This window comes from Crinia signifera, chromosome 1, assembly GCF_055691185.1.
Source record: "Crinia signifera chromosome 1, ASM5569118v1, whole genome shotgun sequence".
NCBI lineage: Eukaryota > Metazoa > Chordata > Amphibia > Anura > Myobatrachidae > Crinia > Crinia signifera.
In genome coordinates this window covers 139,860,940-139,881,843 of record NC_139217.1, presented here as the reverse complement: position 1 = coordinate 139,881,843, position 20,904 = coordinate 139,860,940, and positions in this window count along the sequence as shown.

Here is a 20,904-nt window from a genome sequence, read left to right as displayed (position 1 = left end):
GGTGGACCCCTTTATTGGGGGGGTCCCCACTCCCCCAGGGCCCCTGGCCAGGCTGACTGGTCGGTAGGGTTAATGCTTTGGCCGGGGGGACTTGCATAAAAAGTCTCCCCCCGGCTGTGGCATTACCCTGCTGGCTGGTTTTGCCTGGGGCTGGTTCTTAAAATACGGGAGACCCCTAGTCATTTTGTCCCCCGTATTTTGGGAACCAGCCCCAGAGCAGGAGCCTGGGGCTGGTTGTTAAAAATCAGGGAACCCCTATTTGTCGGGTTCCCTGATTTTTAATTACCGGCTCCAGCCTCTGTCAGCCTGGTGCTGGTTTCGGCTGTGGGGGGGACCCCACGCCGTTTTTTTTTTTATTTATTTAATTTTTCTATTTTTTTACACTGCAGCCTGCACGGATGTGACTGATCCGTGCAGGCTAAAACGCAAATACGACATGAAAATGGTGTTCTATTTTCCTGTCGTATTTGCGTGGGTGTTTTACACCACTAAGCAGCCGTATTATCAGTACGGCTGCTTAGTAAATCAGAAACCACCATTCTTTTGAATGGTGATTTCTGTCGTATTCTATCGATGGTGTAGACATTCGTATTTGTAAATACAAATACGAATGTTCCATCTTTAGGACTACGAATTGTTGTATTTTTGGGATTGTAAATCCCGAAAATACAAATTCGTAAAAAAAAGGTGTATTTCTCCCTACGAATACACCTTTTTTCTACGAATCCATTTTGGTAAATGTCCCCCTAAATGTCAAAAATAAGTGAATTTCTGGATACAAATACACCTATTTTTTACGCATTTCCTTTAGTATTTCTCATTGGTACACAGCCCATGTTCTTACTTTGCGGCAGTATATTGATGCATTGTATTAAGTGATGTATCAGGTGATTGAAAAGGAATAAAGATTATGGCCTATATTGTTATTTATTTATTAACAGTTTCTTATATAGCGCAGCAGACACCGTTGCACTTTACAATAGTAGACAGTGATAAAACAAACTGGGTAAAAACAGACAGACTTGGAGGTAGGAGGGCCCTGCTGCAAGCTTACAATCTATAGGGATATAGGAGGGAAACACAAGGACAGGAACCAGTAATAGCATAGCAGTCCCACCAAGTTACAAGTCCAGAAGGGAAGCTATATAATACATAGGTGCCTCAGAGGGTTATGTGTGTTGAACTTAAATATGATAGGCTTGCCTGAAGAGGTGAGTTTTCAAGCAACACTTGAAAGTTTGGAGACTAGTGGAGAGTCTTATTGTGCATGGAAGGGCATTCCATAGGATGGGAGCAGCCCGATGAAAGTCCTGTAATAGTGAATGGGAGCTGGTAATCTGTGCAGAAGAGAGACGCAGATCTTGTGCAGAGCGGAGTGGTCGAGATGGGAGATATTTATATGATAAAGAACTGAAGGGTCTCAAACAGACTACAAGTATGCCATGACCCAAACAGGGGAAGAATGTAAGTGACTGGACAAATATAACTAATATATTGACATACTGGACGCAGTTATTGTATACATTTGCTTTAACACACAAGCTGCTGTAGTATACAGTACATGGTTAAATAATATGGGGATCTTGTTATGTAGATAAGTTCTTATGACCTTTTAAAGAATGTATGGCACTGCATAGGTTGGTGATATGGGCAGCATTAAATGTAAAGAGCTCTGAGCATCCACTAACTAGGCATTGTGCAGAGAACAGACATAGTTTTCCACTTTAGCCATATCATCATATATCATGTTCCATAAAATCCATGGAGAGGTGATCATCATAAGAGGTTTCAACTTGAAAGAAAATGGATTTATCTGTTAGACACTGAGAAACCACAGGGTGTAAATACCCATATCTCATTTAAATTGCCTATACAAAATTGGTCTGGACCAGGGGCGCCAAGAGGGGGTACTAATTACCTAGGCCTTATTCTAGTTCACTCTTTCTGACAAAATCCTTCTTAGATGGACAAAACCATGTGCACTGCAGGTGGGGCAGATGTTACTTGTGCAGAGAGAATTAGATTTGGGTGGGGTTTTATTTCAAAGTGAGATCTATATTGTAGGGTAAAAATAAAGCAGCCAGTATTTACCCTGCACAGAAACAAAATAACTCACTCAAATCTAATTCTCTCTTATTTTACATCTATTTTACATCTTCCCCCCTGCAGTGCACATGGTTTTGTCCATCCAAGAAGGATTTTGTCAGAAAGAGTGAACTAGAATAAGGCCCTAACAGAGGCCCTTGGTTCTCCCACCTTTACCTTGACTCAGTAGCTGCAGCAGCTCTTCTTCTTAACCCAGTACATGCTGCTGTGTGCTGGCATTAGTGTGGTCAGGGAGGCACTTAAAGCACATATTTTTCAGAATTTTAAGGGTGCATGGCTATGCCTCCCTTGATTAGGACACACCTCCACAGAAATACCTGGGCCTGGCCATGCTGTCTACTGCCCTGGTCTGGACATTCTATGGCCCAAATTTACTAATACCCCTTTTACACCAAAACGCCGGGTCGCACCCGGCTTTTTTAGACCCAGGTTCAAGCCGGGTGCGACCCGGATTTTAGTGCAATTTACACCGGGCGGACAGCCCGGCCCGCACCCGCCCCCCTCCCCCGTGCTTGGAGATGACAGGATGATGTCATCTCCAAGCGCCAATCACCGCCGGACCGGAACGCTGCTGGGGGCAGCCCAGCACTAAGGTAAGCTGCTGGGCTGCCCCCAGTCCCCGCGCACACTCCCCCCGCCGTCGCACAGGAGGTGAATGGATGCCACACACAGGCATGTAAATGGGAGCCGGGTCATCCGACCCGGCGTTCCCATTTACACCGCCCTCTACCCAGGTCCTAGCCGTGTTCTACCCAGGTCAGGACCTGGGTAGAAGTCCCGTGTAAAGGGTCACAGCGTTAGAGATTTACACCGCCGAAAACCTGGGTCTGACCCGCCGCTGACCCGGATTTTTCGGCGGTGTAAAAGGGGTATAAGATGGGAGCTCTATTTCACATGGGATGCAATATAGGCAACCTATCAGAATCTACTTATTTATTTAGCACCTTCTAGAAGATAATAGATAGAATCTGAGTGTTTGCCAATAGCAACATCCCATGTGAAATAGAACTCCCATCTTAGTAAAGATAGATTTGGTTGAGATATTTTGTTTCTGTGCATGGTAAATAACCACTGCTTTATTTTAACACTGCAATTTAGATTTCAGTTTGAACACACCACAAATCTAATTCTCTCTGCACATGTGACATCAGCCCCATACTGCAGTGCCCATGGTTTTTCTTATTAGAGAGAGAGAGAGAGAGAGAGAGAGAGAGAGAGAGATTTTGCTTTTGTGAGCCAACCTGAATTAGGCCCTAACTTAAAATCAGTCAAAAGAGTAGAGGAGAGCTGCTGTTGCATTAAGGTTAAGTTAAGGTTGTTAAGTGTGAGTGCAAATGTTGTGGCAATTAGGCAGTCCTACCTGGTCATCTGCATTCCTTTGCGAAGATGCCTTGGTGTATGCTGTTTTGCATTCACACACTTATATACGCTCACTAACGCTACTGAATGTGTGCACAGTTCCTATTTCATTATGCAATTCAGAGAAATTGCAATTAAAATAGCATGCATTTCAGAAAAAAACACATATTTCTTTCTAAGCAATAGGCAAAGAAAAATGTAGTGGGACAGTCCTTAAGTGGCTTTCTACATGTGCTCGCCAAAATATTTTAGCCATTGTAACTCTGTGGTTGTAAAGAAGTCACAATACTGTCAAATGGTGTTTAAAACTTTGCATATATATAAATACTTTTTCCTCTGGTACATGTTTCAAAGGCAAACTATAAAATCAGTATAACTATTTAGACACCTGTGTGTACTGGTTCCATTGAAAGATAATCTAATAGTGGAGATCTTGAGACGTATATTGTCAACATGACCTGCATGTCCAGACAACAGTATACTGACCTGCATGCATACCTCCCAACAGTCCCGAAAACCGCGGGAATGTCCCGGTTTTCGGGGACATTCCCGCGTCCCTCCCGCGGCCAGCAGTGTCCCGCAGCGAGGGGGGGCTGTTGGGAGTCCCCCCTGTCGCACGCGCACAGCATCTATTCCCGCAGCCAGGGGGCTGGGGGCATGGCTAGAGGCTCACAGAGCCTCTGGGTCATGCCCCCATAGCGTCAAAACGGGGACGTGGCCTCGTGGGAGAGCCGCAAGTATAGGCCACGCCCCTTTAAACAGGCCACGCCACCTACATTTTTCGGCGCGCATCGCTCTGTCCCGCCTCCGTCTCCCTGAAAGTTGGGAGGTATGTGCATGTTCAGACAACAGAACATATTGTTAATGATTCATGCATCGTTAACAATATTGAGCGTTTACACTTGACAATATGAACAATAAAGCATGATATAATATGAGATGATATATCTTTCATGTAGTTAGCGGTATATTGTCTAGTGTACAGTATATGGGGCTTAAGTCCTGGTTCTGATCTTCCTGGGGTTTTTATACATTTTCAATTAATCCAAAAATCATGATTCAAATCTGAATTTAAATTCTGAGCCAAAACACTTGAGGGTGGTTTTGCAAAACCAAAAGTGAACACATGATAATGAAATTAGAATCAAACACAAAACATGAGAATCTGCACACATCTTTACTCTTTGGTAGGCTGAACCTACTTCCTGTCACATGGATATGTGTGTATAATATATTTCTCATGTCATGTTGCCTCTGTGAAAAAAAAATAATTCTCCTGTATGCGACATGGGGTGGTTATCTTTGTCCATCAGTAACACATGGCCAAAATACAAAGTAATAGTTAGGTATGAAATCCTGGAGGTTGCCCAGAAACCTGGATCTTCATGGCAAGTGGTTCAAAAAATATGACAATAGCATATCCTACGATTACTAGAGCTGCAGTCACATCATGCTTTGTAAGGTACAGAGCAGAGCTGCTGCACAGGCCTAGTGATAGCAGTTTATTCTACCAGGTTTGCTGTGTGTGTGGATTGGAGTTCTCAATCAGTGCACTTGACCAGAGAGCAGCTGCCAGGAAGAAGAGATAGGTGGGAGAATGTGTGCTTAGAAAGCGCAGTACTGGTTTTATTGTGTTTGTGTATTTATTGTGTTATTATGGATGCTAGAGGAGATGGCGACCTCCTCTTGCATCCTAAATAACGGTCTGCTGTAAGGCGGTGGCCATTTTGCAAGTGACATTTTAACAAGAGGAGCGCTGGGGCAGCAGACAGGAAGATCTGCTGGTCCTGGCGGGCCGGCAGCAGATCAGCAACGGACCTGGAAGCGGCGACAGTTGCAGTGGAGGGGGGCACACAAATTTTAGTGGTGGGGGGTGCACACATTTTAGTTACACCACTGCTGGAATCCTGAACATATACCTAAAATAAACAACCAAGCAACCAAACAGAAAGTACAGTACAGGACAAAGTACTTTAAAACAGATTTAGAAAATGATAATCCATGCATTTAAAATTGGTCTAACTTTCTTCTCCTGTGTTCTTATTTAATTATTCAATTTATGTACAGTTTCTTATATAGCGCAGCAGATTCCGTTGCGCTTTAAAATTGTTGACAGTGATAAAAGGAAACAACAACAGATAGACTTGGTGGTACTTAAATATGATAGGCTTGCCTGAAGAGGTGAGTTTTCAGGTAACACTTGAAAGTTTGGAGGCTAGTAAAGAGTCTTATTATGCACGGAAGGGCATTCCATAGGGTGGCAGCAGCCCAATGAAAGTCCTGTAATAGTAAATGGGAGCTAGTAATCCGTACATATGAGAGACGCAGATCTTGTGCAGAGCGGAGTGCTCGAGTTGGAAGATATTTTGAGATAAGTAAAGAGATGTATACTGGTGTAGTATGGTTAATAGCTTTATATGTGGGTAGTATTTTATATTTAATACTGTAAAAAACAGGCAACCAATGGAGGGATTGGCAGAGTGGGGATTGCAGTGGCGGGAGTCTGTTATTGGGAAGACCAATTAGGAGACTATTGCAGTAGTCAATGCGGGATATAATGAGTGCATGGATAAAGGATTTAGTAGTGTCTTGTGTGAGATAGGGTCATATTTTGGATATATATTTTAGATGCATGTAACCTGATTTGGAGACAGATGAAATGTGGGGAACAAAGGACAGCTCAGAGTCATGGATGACCCCTAGGCAATGAGCTTGTGGGGTAGGGTAGATTGTCGAGTTGTCAACAGTTATGGAGATATCAGGATGGTAAATGATCTTGGCTGGTGGGAATATAATTAATTCCGTTTTGGAAATATTGAGTTTGAGGTGGTTACAATACGTCCAAGATGAGATGGCAGAGAGACATGCAGAGACTCGGCCCAAAACCACTGGTGACAACTCTGGGGTTGATAAATCGATTTGAGTATCATCCACATACAAGTGATATGAAATCTGAAAGAGCTGATTAGTTTGCTAAGAGATGAGGTACAGGTATAGATTGAGAAAAGCAGAGAACCTAAAACCGAGCCTTGCAGATTTATCTCAGAGCATACATTTTGTGCCAGCTCCAAGCTGGAGTTTTACATTATTAAGATACTTCTAATGAAACCCATTTTATGGCTCTGTGCTGCACTTCATTATGGAGGATGCGCTATGAGTGATGTAATAAAATGCATCACACATAAAATTGTCCCATATAATAAAAATAATTTATAGATACATCACTTTCATGATAATCTTAAACCATAAATTAGGTTAAATTGACCACTATCATACCTCCGAACATGGCCCATTCCAGTAGGGACTGAATGCTCTGTTTCTGGACTTCCCTGTTAATGTATGATTGCCATCACCTGTTTCAAACAGGTTAATGGATAAGAAAGGTATTTCACCACAGGTGATGGCAGCCATAAATTAAGAGGAAAATACAGGAATACAGTATTCTGTCCCTCCTGGAGAGGGTCATGTTGGGAAGTCTGAAATATTTAGTACAAAAAGGGCCAAGCAAAGGTGAATGACAGGAGTTTGACCTTTCATGTGAGTTGCAGTGCACCTCTGTGAATTGTTTAGCATCTCCTCACTCTATATTGCAAACGCACCTCACCAAAATGGAAGATAGGTGTGTACATTTCCATCATGTCCACTGTTCCCATATAAATCATCTCAACTGTGGTATAGGCACATGGGAATATGTCATTTGACTTACATTAAGGGTTTTACTTAATAAAGTGTGAATTTTTTAGAAGTATAGATGTTGCCCATCGCAAACAATCAGATTTTTTTTATGTCACTGTCTTATCTCAGATTCCATTATTTGGTGTAATCATCTATCTTACAATCATTTATTTGTGTTTAAAATCTTTTTTTATTAAGGTTAACTCCATGGTAAATTTTGATAGAGCTGGTCTAGACAATGAATTGTATACCATACGCTGGAACAATTGTAAAAACTGGTTTACCTTTTAATCCTGACTTGCATTGTGTTTAACCATGGCCAATTATGAGCTTTGCTATAACCAGACATTTTATAGTAAATGTGATTCAACCTATTACCACAAGTTCTTTCCTGTCATATATAAGCTGCTTCCCCTTAATTGTTTGGTTAAAAAAAAAAAGTTTTTTGTTGGACATATTGCAGGTGTCTTTATGGCGGTTAATTAACATAGTAATTGCTATAGAAAAAGAAAGAGAAATTATTCACTCCGCTCTGTGAACACTTGCTCATCTCCTGGGTGGGGTCAATTAGAGTGGTTATTTTTCTTTTATGAAATCAGTCATACAGTAACTTAGATATATTTTCCAAAAGACTAGTACATGTGTATATACTAAATTAGATAGGGGGAGATTCTGTAAAGCAATTATGCGGTAAATAACCCGTTATTGGGGTTCTTACCACATTTTGGTATGCAGCAAAGCCCGCACGGTGGGTTTTTGCTGCGAGGGTTATCGTCAGCAAAAGCTGGCGATACCCCATAGAAGCCTATGGGCTTCTTAACGTGACCCACGCCGCCCCAAACAGACCCCCGCCGCCTCGCGCAGACACCCCCCCTCAGCTGCTGTGTCCAGGCAGCACAGCGCGTGCTGCCTGGACCTGTGACCTCCTCCCTGCACTGTATCCTCTTCCGGGTGCAGGGAGCAGGAGGAGAGGCCACCCGGCAGCAGCAGCCCCGGGTAATGGAGGGAGGCGGGAGCCGTGGGACCCGCAGCACATCGCAAGCAAGATCGCAAAGGACAGCTCTTAACGCAAGAGCTGTCCTTTGCCATAATTATCGCATATGTTACAGCATATGCGATAATTAGGTGTGCGGTAGCTGGCGATGTGCGGTGGTAAGGGGGCGCAGTTGATACAGCATCCCGCCCATAGTGTTTTATTTTGAAATCGCAACCCGTAATACTGACAATGTACATCCACACAATTTGTAGCAATGAAAGAATTAAAAGTATTGCAGCAGTTGTCTTAAGCATCTATACAGACTTTCCATTTACTACTTATTTGGAAATATTTAACTCTTTAAAAGTACAGATGAACTTATTCTGTGCTTCAAACTACAGCTAAATGTACCTTGTGCTTGTTGATGTGTCTTTTTACTGGGAGAAATTATAGTATTACAGGCAAGGCCATATTAACATATGGGCACAATGGACAGCTGCCAGGAGCCCCACAATTTTGTAGGCCTTCGAGCAGGGGCAGGCAGGCCCAGAGGGTATCTTGGGTGGCAAGTAGAGAATTCTATACAATCAGACCAGCCATGCCTTATTTTCTATATGCACCAAGGCCCTTATTCTGATTGACGCGGACTTTACCGCGTACTTTCGGATCGCGTCTTTACGGCGTCTGCACATGCGTGGAGAACGCCACGCGCATGTGCCACGCATTGACTCGGTACCAGTTCGGCCAAATCCCGTCCAGAACTGTTCACCGCTATCATTCGGGAAATAGGGGCGTATTATGGGCGTCATGCGGAATGACACATGGGCGTAGTTTCAAAGTGGGCAAAACGGGGCGGAAACATGGGCGGACACGGGGGAGTACACTTATGTTGGGGGGCGTACATTCGGAAACCACTCCGAATGCACGCGATCAAAAAGGGCAGAAATGTGCGGTGTCCACAAGTGTACTATTGCTTTGCGGACACCACTCGTTCATGCGGTAGGCGAACGTACGCCTAATGACTACAAGCATTAACACCTGAACCCAATAGAATCTACTCCTTTACTCATTACTCACTAATAGGCCGCTTGTCAGTGCTTTAATTGAAACCATTGCACTTCAATTGCTGTAAGGGTTAATGTGTGCAATGCATGTGTTAGGCATGCTTGTAAGGATATATTGGAATCTAATTGATTCCAAGTCCAAATAAGCAGTTTTTTATGAGGATAGGTAATTGAATAAGTGGGTCATGTGATGTATTGCAGAAGATACTTCATAGTGGGTTGTTTGGCGTAAATACTCCGCTTACGTGCGGTAGCACCGCTTGGCTCCCGTTCGGATGCGGTATTCCCGAGCATACTCTGTAATACTCTGTAATACCGTGCCGAATCGGAGTGTTTCTCCCGCACACGCATGCTTTGTATGTCGTCCGTAAACACGCCCTGTTCTTCAAGAGTGAGTCCGTCCGAATGCGGAGGACACGTGGGCGTTTCTACGGACGATGGCCGCATGCGGCAAAACACCGTGGCGTGCGGACCGCTCCGTAAGAATGCGGGAATTTCCGCACAGATCAGAATAAAGGCCCAAGACAGGTGCGGTCAGTATGCAGGAGCTATCTACCAATTAGAGTGCTAACCCAGCCATTCACTGTTAGCATGTGAGGAGTTGACGCAGGAGCAGAGGAGAGTTAGGTTCTTATATAGCGCAGCAGATTCTATTGTACTTTACAAGTGTAATGATTTCTTATTAATTTATTCCCGTGAATGAGCCTACAATGCTTTTAAGATGGCCCCAACGATGTGCACTAAGAAAACATGTAGTGTAGCCCATCCGAACCAATGAGATTCTGTAATTTTTTTGAGAAATGTAGAAAATGTAAGCTACTGTGTGATTGGTTAGTTTTCATGTCCTGTTTTCTGTTAACATAATACTTGTACAGTAGTTCAAGAGAAAATGTATTCATGAAATGATCATGTCTAACATGAATACTAAATTTTGGGTTAAAAAAAGAGAAAACAATATAATACCCAGCTTAAGAACAACTTTTCATACAATAATCGTTATTTGAAAATTAATAACATTTTCATTTTAATGCACTTGGCAGGGCGAATTTAGTGAAAAACAATATTGGTGGTCATGGTGATAACACTTTGAGTTAGCTATGCTGTGCGAAACAGAAGGTTGTGAAACTAGATGTACAATCAGTCATCCCGTTTTTTTCCTGCCAGCTCTCATATATTCATAAAAAATCCCAGCCAAAGCTCACAGCTGTCATACATTTTCAACAGATTCCACTGGGTCTAGATGAGGTTTGAAGAGATTCCTTTGCACTTACTCATTAGTTAAAAGGAATTACCATAACATCTGATATTGTAGAAGAGGGGAATTTGCCATGCTGACCTTACCCAAAACATTCCCGGAACAGGGGGTCCAAGGATTTATTAGCTCAGATGGTATAAATAGGTCAATGGGGCCCTTTAGCAGAGGTCCAAATAAAAAAAAATCATCCAAACCAATACAGTATTCATTTCTATATAAATGTTACATTTTTCTGGAGATGAATGTTACTGATTCTTCCTGGCTCTTTGTCATAGGAAAGGCATGTTCCACCAGAGACATTTCCAGCTGTCAGCAATGTGCTGCTAACCCACAGCCAATCATGGGAGAACAATTTACATAAACAGGATGTTCTCAATATGCGCAACTATATGTATGACAAGCCCCCTGACCATTCATTAGTCCCCTACTGGGATTAGTGCATCATTTTACATCATACATCTACTTGGAACTCGAGCAAATATAAACCCTATAACACCAATGTACGAAAGAGGTCCTTGTATTTGTAGAATAATTAGTTCATTGTTTGCGCGTGCAGTGACGATACTTATGTGCTGTCCTGAAAATAATGCTCTTGATGTATACAACCTGTCAGGAGCATTGAAAGGGCGTTTTTTTAAAGGTGTTTCCATTTGAGCACTTATGACTCAATCATTTTGATTGATTTGCCTAGACTGTTCCAGTCTCCTGTTACTAGCCTTCAGATTCAGAAACATTATCTCCCATATGTAACAAAACTGACTCAGAACATGTGAAGGGTGAGAAACAGAGAGACAAGAAGACAAAGGTCATTTGCAATCATTTACTAAAAAGATGGAATTTAAAAATGATTTTTGAATTCTAAAGTATCAGCTGTCAGATGTTTGACCAGTGGTATTAACCAAGTGACAGCTGTATTTATTCCTTACAAATTGCATGAGGAAGGGTTTTCAGAGGCCATACTGTCAATCCCACTATTTCCTTATATGGAAAATGAATTGTACTGGATCACACATTGGTGTATCTAGCCTTGGGAAAAACACAAGTGAAAAGTTTTTTATTCCTGCTTTCCTCAGTGGAGAGTTTCCCAGGCAGAGAAAGATGTGTATTCTGGGCCCCACTGAGTCGGATGTAAGCGGGTATATGGAGACATCTTGCTGTATCCGCATACTGCGCGTGCACTGTGGAAAGCAATCTGCAGGGGTGAATGCCCTGAATCAGGCATATGCATGCGGTTGTATATCGCAAGTGTGGAAGGGAATGATAAGGTCACTGTTTCTGTGACATGGGTGGGAGTGTCCTGGGCATGTAAGCCAACATTAGTAGTGTGTGGATGCCTGGATGGCTCTTTTGATGGTTTGCATTACTGCCTCACAATCAATATAGATTGTAAGCTCCACTGGGACAGGGACTGATGTGAAGGGTCAAATATTCTCTGCAAAGCGCAGCGGAATATATGTGTGCTATATAAATAATTAATAATGAAACAGTGGCGGTTGTAGGACGGGACTGCAGGACTGCAACACCCCCAGGTAAAATCTGCCAATGTGCTTAGCCCAAGTGAAGTCAGATGCAGTCCGTGAGACGGAACTGGCTTCCCTGTGACTGGCACTTGCTTCGCTGTGACTGGTACTGATCCCTATTGAAGGCCAACCTGACAGTCATTCAATGTACTGTAATTTCATTGGGAGGTATTCCCTCCCTCTGGGCTGCCTTTTTGGCTTCTATGGGCTGAAGCCAAAGCAGCCCATAGAACCAGGAGCATGCACAGTACCTAGGTCAGTACTGTGCATGCGCCTGTCCCAGTGCCTGTCATCTGTATTGTAAAGGTGCCAGGATTGTGATTTCATTTATATGGGCTGCTGCCAAAGCTGGTATCCCGGCCATTGGCAGCCACCCTCTTACTATAAAGTAGGAGCTGCCACTTATAATAAATGTATGTTTGTACATACAGTAAATGCAAATCTTCTCCCAGATTTGGGTGCAACAAAACGAACAACGCAAACCCACGGACTATTAAAGCGAAGTCGTAGGTTGTGTGTTTACATCCTGCGGCTCCTCCTCCCGAATAGCGCTATTGGACGCCTATCGGCTAATCCGGTGTCGCTATACCACTAGATGGCCAATAGTGCTATTTAGGAGGAGGAGCTGCAGGATGTAAACACACATCATACGGCTTCTCCTTACTAGTCTGTGGGTTCACTTTGTTCATTTTGTTGCACCTAAATCTGGGTGAAGATTTGCATTTACTGCATGTACAAACATATATTTATTATATGTAACGGCTCCTGCAGTTTGTTCTTGTTCTATGTCCTGATGACAGAATAAATTCAGAAGCCTCTGCTTAGATTTTGGTTTCCTGTTATCTTCAATACAAGTCCAGTTGAGTGCCTGTTCCTACACATTCCCTTGATTGAGCACCCCGGCAATTAGGCCTTTTGAAATCGGAGTTCCCTTCTGGAATATACTGTATATAGAACACTGGATAATACAATGTGTAATACCTGTATGTGCAATGGATACATATTATCTTGTTTCTTAGCTACATAAACTATAGTATATACTGATCACTAAGCCATAGTGCCTTAGTTGGTTGTATATTCACAGGGGTAATGTAAACCTCACATTCACGTCATTAACCTCCATGTTTACAATCAAGAATGATCCATGAGTCTTTTCATCATCCTTGGCAATTAGCATCTAGTTTCAGTTCATCCCATTAACAGTCTAATGTATCACATGTTTTTCATTCTTTACGATTTATGAGTGTGATTGATAATAAGCGGGCTGGATTCTTTAATCACAAAAATAACATGCTTTACTAAAATATTTTTCAGAACAGAACATGAAAATGCAATAAAAAAAAATCTAAAGTTGATATTTATAAATATAAACAATGTGGCCACTAGATATTTATACTTTTTTGGGGGTATGTGTTTAACTTTATTAAAACAAGGAGCCTTAATTGTAAAATCATGTGTAAAGTATTTAATACACTTGATCTAGATTGTACAACTACAGTACCTACAGATTTCTCAGCTTACTTAGTATACTGCAGTTACAGTACATGGTTATATAGACACTCACATTTTTAGTTGCAATGGCAATATTCATCATCATGATCTATATAACAAAATGATGCTGGTAAATATATTAATTATGTTGACATGTCCATCTCATGTAACCTAACATGCACAGTATTTGCCTCCAATCATTATTAAATTAAACCATTCCACACACTCTGTCTATCCTCCCCCTACTGCCAGTGTGCAGTCTGCAATGGTGAGTGCTGTTAATAATAGTGGCACTGCATTTATATATATCTCAAAACCAGCAATTTACAGGATCCAAAACAGCATGGGTTTACTGGGGGATGATCATGTCAAACAAATCTTATTGACTTTTTTGACTGGGTGACTAAAGTAATAGATCAAGGTGGGGCTGTAGATGTAGCTTATCTAGACTTTAGTAAGGCTTTTGACACTGTCCCACATCGCAGACTGTTAAATAAACTTGAAAGCTTGGGATTGGATTCTAAGATAGTTGAATGGATAAGAGCATGGTTGCAGGACAGAAAACAGAGAGTTGTAGTAAACGGAGTACAGTCAAAGGAGGGAAAGGTTACAAGTGGAGTACCCCAGGGATCTGTACTTGGACCGGTGCTTTTTAATATCTTTATTGGTGATATTGCAAATGGAATTGAGGGTAAAATGTGCCTTTTTGCAGATGACACAAAGGTATGCAACAGGGTAGACACACCAGGAGGGGTAAAACAAATGACTGATGATCTAGGTAGATTAGAGGAATGGTCAAGAGCATGGCAACTACAGTTTAATGCCAAAAAATGCAAAATCATGCACTTGGGTTGCAAAAATCCAAAGACTAAATATAGTATAAATGGCACTATAATGGAAACTACTGAGGAAGAGAGGGATCTAGGTGTCACTATTTCAGGGGACTTAAAGGCAGGTAGGCAATGTAACAAAGCAATGAAGAAGGCAAGTCAGATGCTTGGTTGCATAGGGAGAGGTATCAGCAGTAGAAAGAAAGAAGTAATAATGCCACTGTATAGGTCATTGGTACGACCTCATCTAGAGTATTGTGTTCAGTTCTGGAGGCCATATCTCCAGAAGGATATAAATACATTAGAGACTGTACAAAGAAGGGCAACTAAAATGGTGCATGGCCTACATCACAAAACGTACCAGGAAAGACTAAAAGATCTTAATATGTATACTTTAGAGCAGAGAAGGGAAAGGGGGGACATGATAGAAACTTTCAAATATATCAAGGGTTTTAACAAGGTACAGGTGGGAGACATTCTTCACAGGAAGAGGAGCAACAGAACACGAGGACATGCACTGAAACTAGAGGGAGGAAGATTCAGGGGAAATTTGAGGAAGAATTACTTCACAGAAAGAGTAGTAGATAAGTGGAATAGCCTCCCATCAGAGGTGGTAGAGGCAAATACAGTAGTACAATTTAAACATGCTTGGGATAGGCATATTGATATCCTTACAAAAAAATAAGGATCAAATATGGTTTGAGGTAACAGGTTTATAAAAGGGGCAGACTAGATGGGCCAAGTGGTTCTTATCTGCCGTCAAATTCTATGTTTCTATGTTTCTATGTAACAGAGAGGACCTTATACTCTTGTATGATTCATGATTTCTTAAAAACAAGTTTATCTTCTGGTTTTTATAGTATGGTATTGTAGAACATCGTAATCAGCACTGTTATAGGGGGCCCCTTCTTAACCAGTGGCAATAGGGCAACATCCTAACGCTCAGGAACATAGTAATCCAGCTAACCTCATAAACATGAAATGCATCCCTTCAGCAACCAAACCACTAAAATGTGCGTTATGGAATGCACGCTCTGTTGGCAACAAATTAACATCCATCCACAACCTCTTAATTACAAACAACTTCAACCTGCTTGCTATAACAGAACCATGGCTCTCACAATCAGACACAGCCTCCCCTGCAGCCCTGTCACATGGTGCTCTCCACTTCACCCCCCCCCCAGGCCTGGTGACAGCAGAGGAGGTGGGGTTGGAATATTACTATCCCAATCCTTCACATACACAGTTATACCACAGGTTCCATCACTCACATTCACATCATTTGAAGTACATTCCATCAGAACTTACACTCCTTTCTCGCTGCGTGTTGCAGCTATATATCGCCCACCTGGGCAGCAAACATGATTTCTGGAAGATTTTTCTGCCTGGCTCCGTCACTTCCTTTCCTCTGACATCTCAACCATCATCATGGGTGACTTCAACATTGCTATTGATAGCCCAAAATCTGATGCTCATGCCTCCAAACTACTCTCTCTAACCTCCTCTCTCGGCCTCTCCCAATGGACTGACTCCTCTACTCATCGGGAGGGCCACTGCCTTGATCTGGTATTCACTAAGCTGTGCTCAGTGTCTGAATTCACCAATACTCCTTTCCCTCTCAGATCACAACCTTATCTCCTGCATGCTGTCCTCTATTACTTCTAACTCAAAAACACAGAAATTATTTAATCCACCTCAAGCCCGCAGAAACATTAATGATATTAATTTTCAAGTACTCTCCTCCTCGCTGCAACAACAGCTTGCTCCTATTTCTGCATTCACTACTCCTGAGTTGGCGGTATCACACATAAACCTAACTCTCAAAACAGTCCTGGATGAAGTGGCTCCAGTTACCCACCACACTCCACGTAGGCCTAGACGCCAACCGTGGCACTCTAAATTAACGAGACACCTACAAAATATCTCATGCAAAGCTGAGCGTAAATGGCATAAATCTCATAGTCCAATGGATTTCTTTACATATAAGACTATCTACCAGTCCTATAGTTATGCCATGGAAACTGCCAAACAAGCATATTTCCAAACTCTCATTTCTGCTCAAGCTTCTAACCCAAAACGTCTTTTTAATACATTTAAATCTCTTCTCAAACCTCCCTCACCCAAGCCACCAACCACTATCCATGCACAAGATCTTGCTTCTTACTTCAGGGATAAGATTGACAAGATCAGTGACAGTGGCGTAACTATATATTTTGCGTCCCCCCGCCAAATTTTTTCGGCGCCCGCGCCCCCCCCCCCATACTCTTACCTGACGGTCACTGTCCCGTCCAGTCTCCCTCAGTCACCGCTGCTGCCCGGCCGCATCTGCGTCACTGTCCCGTCACTCGCTCCCGGCGCCGGCTCCTGCTGATAATGAAAAGTGACTCTTAGAAAATGGCTGCCAAAACTGTCTGCAATACGGGGGCAGCCATTTTCTAAGTGTCACTTTTCATTATCAGCAGGAGCCGGCGCCGGGAGCGAGTGACGGGACAGTGACCGCAGATGCGGCCGGGCAGCAGCGCAACGGGTAACTATAGCACCGCAGCCCCCCAGGCGCCCATAGTTACTCTGCGCCTTCCCGCAATGGCGGGGGCTGCGGAGGCTTAGTTACGCCAGTGATCAGTGATTAATTGGTATGCTCAACTCAGTTGGAGATATGCTCAATTCCATACCTGAGCCCTCAGACGCATTTACTTCATTTGATCCCACGAAGAAAGATGAAGTATCTGCACATTTCTCTTCCTCCCACTCTACTACCTCTCCTCTTGACCCTATACCCTCTGCAAATAAGTAAATGCCCTCCCAAGCACAATAAGACTGTCCTCCAGTCTCCAAATCTATAAGCGTTACCTAAAAACTCATCCCAATCTTAATTAAAATCTGTAACCTCTCTTTCTCTACTGGTGTCTTTCCTTCATTGTTCAAACATGCAGTTATTACTCCGATTTTGAAAAAAAACAGAATTCTTATCCAAGCTCTCTCTCAAACTATTGTCCCATTTCTCAACTTCCATGCACCTCCAAACTACTTGAAAGACTTGCCTACACTCACCTCACACACTTTCTTACCTCTCACAATTTAATGGACCCGCATCAGTCAGGCTTTCGTGCCCAACACTCCACAGAGACAGCATTGACTAAAGCAGGTGAATGATCTGGTCACTGCTAAATCTAAAGGCCACTATTCACTACTAATTCTTCTAGATCTCTCTGCTGCGTTTGACACTGTTGACCACACACTTCTCATACAAACACTGCAATCCATAGGTCTTAAAGACACAGCCCTCTCTTGGTTCTCATCCTACCTATCTAACCGCTCCTTTAGTGTTAATTTCTCTGATTCTACCTCCTCTTGCTACCTCTTTCAGTTGGAGTACCTCAAGGTTCAGTTTTATGTCCTCTGCTTTTCTCAATCTATACCTCATCGCATGGCAAACTAATCAGCTCCTTTGGATTTCAGTATCATCTGTATGCGGATAATACTCAGCTCTACCTATCCTCCCCGGACATGTCCCCATCTGTATTGAGCCGTGTCTCTGAATGCCTTTCTGCTGTTTCATCCTGGATGTCATCTCGCCACCTCAAACTTAATATCTCAAAAACAGAATTAATTATATTTCCGCCAATAAATAGTAGTTACCAACCTGATATCTCTATTGCTGTTGAGAAGATGACAATCACTCCTACCTCTCATGCTCACTGCCTAGGTGTTATCGTTGACTCAGAACTTTCCTTTGTACCCCACATTCAATCTGTCTCAAAATCATGCCACATGCACCTAAAAAACATATTTAAAACTCGCCCTTACCTTACACAAGACCCTGCAAAAACTCTAATCCATGCTCTCATCATCTCACGCATTGATTATTGCAATAGTCTCCTTATTGGCCTTCCCCAATACAGACTCTCACCACTACAGTCCATCATGAATGCAGCTGCAAGGCTAATCTTCCTAGCCAGACGTTCATCATCTGCAAAGCTACTCTGTCAGTCACTTCATTGGTAACATGTATTCTATCGTACTCAATACAAAATTATTTTACTTACACACAAAGCCATAAACCAAACTACACCAACATACATATCTTCTCTTATCTCAAAATATCATACAACGGGGGGCGTGGCCTGACTGGACACGAGAGAGGACGCAGTTCAGGGGAGCTCCCGATCAAAGCCCCTTAAAAACCCCAATTTCCCTACATTAACCCCCATCCCTACTGACTACATCTGCCCACTACCTCTCTACCTACACCCCGATACCGGCGGGTCTGCGCTGCGGAGCCGGGGAACACTTAATAGTGGTCCTGCGGGTTGCGGCCTTCCCGCTGTGCTGAGGCCGGGGCCTCGAGTTTGGTGCTCCCCCGCCGAGATCGCCCGACGGACTGGTGCCACCCCGGCCACCGCTGACTCCAGAGACTGCCAGGGCACGGACACCCGCTGACAGCGACACCCCCGGAGCTCACTGACGCCGACCGGGAAGCGCTGAATAGCTCTCAAGGGCTGCGGCCTACTCAGCAGCCGGAGCCGGGGACTCGCCTGGGGACTCCGGCCCGGATCGGCGCCCCGTGAAGAGGATCGCGGACGGATCTGCCCGCTCCGGTACCTGGGACTGGTCCTCAGCCTCCCACCCAGCCAGAGGAGTCCTCCCCTGGCACAGGGGCCACCTAACAACTGCAGCGCTGACACAGGTGAGGAGGACAGGCGCCCCTGCTTCTCAGCGGTGACGGCGGCCATTTTTTTGGTGGAAGAAATCTCTCCCCTCATTATTCCTCTCCTCCTGCACTGTAGCTACTGTCTGTAAAACCACTGGACCCAGCAAGCCCTGGTGGCCCATAACAGCTCAGCCACTAAAACTAGCGCTGGCCCTGCAGAGCCACTATAAAACTAAAAAAAAAAAAAGCAAATTAAATATACAAACCCCGGCGGACATCTTAGATAGAGTGATAAAGGGGACAGAACACAGCAGCACATCTCTGCAGCCAGGCTCGCCTCTCCTGGTAGCTGCCCTGACATCTGGAGAGGACACAGGTGAGCTGTGTTGACCTCCCCCCTTCCCTGCAACCTATAAGAGGCCATCACTGAGGGGGCACTTTTAATAATTAGAAACACTATACTGCACGGGTGGCCATATATGAGGGGGCATCGAACCAGATCTCAGCCCTGACCAACTACACGACTGCCTATATATCCAAGGCCCTGACTACATTGCATGGGAAAGACATCCCCCTAAGGCTCAAACTAAGAGAAGCGCACCCAAACAGGCAGGTCCCTCTTGGTTGGGTGGCCGATGTGACTGTCTCTCTGCGGGCCACAACAACAAAAGCAATCACCCGACCCCCCACCTACTACAAGTGGAGAGGTGACCTCATCCCTGCCCTCCGTCGGCTCACGCACACCGACCTGCCCTGAACCTCAGAAGCAAACTCCACCAGCTGTACCTGGGACGCCTCCTTAATACCTCAGCTTCTATTGAAGTTTAGCTTATATATCGAGATGTAACACCCCTCAACCCTCCGAACCTTGGGGAGCGCCCTACAATCCTATATTACCAATGTAAATCCAGCTCGCTTTATCCTGCCACAGTGACCTACAATTCTTTCTTCAGCCGAACCTAGAAGCTTAATTAATTAGACTTGTTCCAAGATGCCGAAAGGCAGCAAGAAACCTGTTGACCAAGATCTCTCCCAAAGTCTCAAAAAATTTGCGTTTTCAGCCAATAAGCCCTCGCAGGATAACACCTCCCTACAACAAGACAACTCAGACTCTGAAGACTCTGACAATGCCCCACTCACTAGAAAGGACATTCGATCTCTTTTCCGTGAGGTACAGGAGACTAGACGCTCAGTCCAGGCGATCCAATCTGAAGTACACAAAGCCGTCAACTCACTAAGGAATGACCTCGATGAAATTGGAGATAGAACCGACCACCTAGAGACAAAAATGGACGAAGTAGTCTCATCACATAATGAACAAGAGGATGAGATCCGCCTACTAAGGCAAGAAGTCCAATCACTCTTAGAATATCAAGAAGATCAGGACAACAGGGCGAGACGCAATAATCTTCGTATCAGAGGCATTCCGGAAGAGGTGGAGGCAACACAATTGGACGACTATCTTAAAAAGCTCTTCTCATATCTTACCCCAACCACTCCAGAAGACCACCTCCTGCTAGACAGAGCCCATCGAGCCCTCCGCCCTCGCACACAAGAGTCCTCGCAGCCTAGAGATGTCATCCTCAGATGCCACTATTATACGGCAAAAGAAGATATCCTCCGTGAATCAAGAAAACACTCCTCAATCTCCTTTCAAGGACACTCTCTTCAAATATTTCAAGACATTGCCCCTGCCACCTTGCTTAAAAGAAAAGAATTCAAATCCATTACTTCCTTTCTGAGGGAAAATAAAATACGCTACAGATGGGGCTTCCCCTTCCGCATCCTAATTTGGCATCAGAACCGCTTTCAGACGGCGAAGAACCCTGAAGAAGCTCGCCAACTCTTACATACCCTAGGCCTGCAGGTCCCAGCACCCCCAGACACCGCCAGTGCTAAACCTCAGGACCCTTCCAATATTGATCAACTGACAACACCAAAACGTACCTTGAATCGGGACTGGTCTAGGGTATCCTC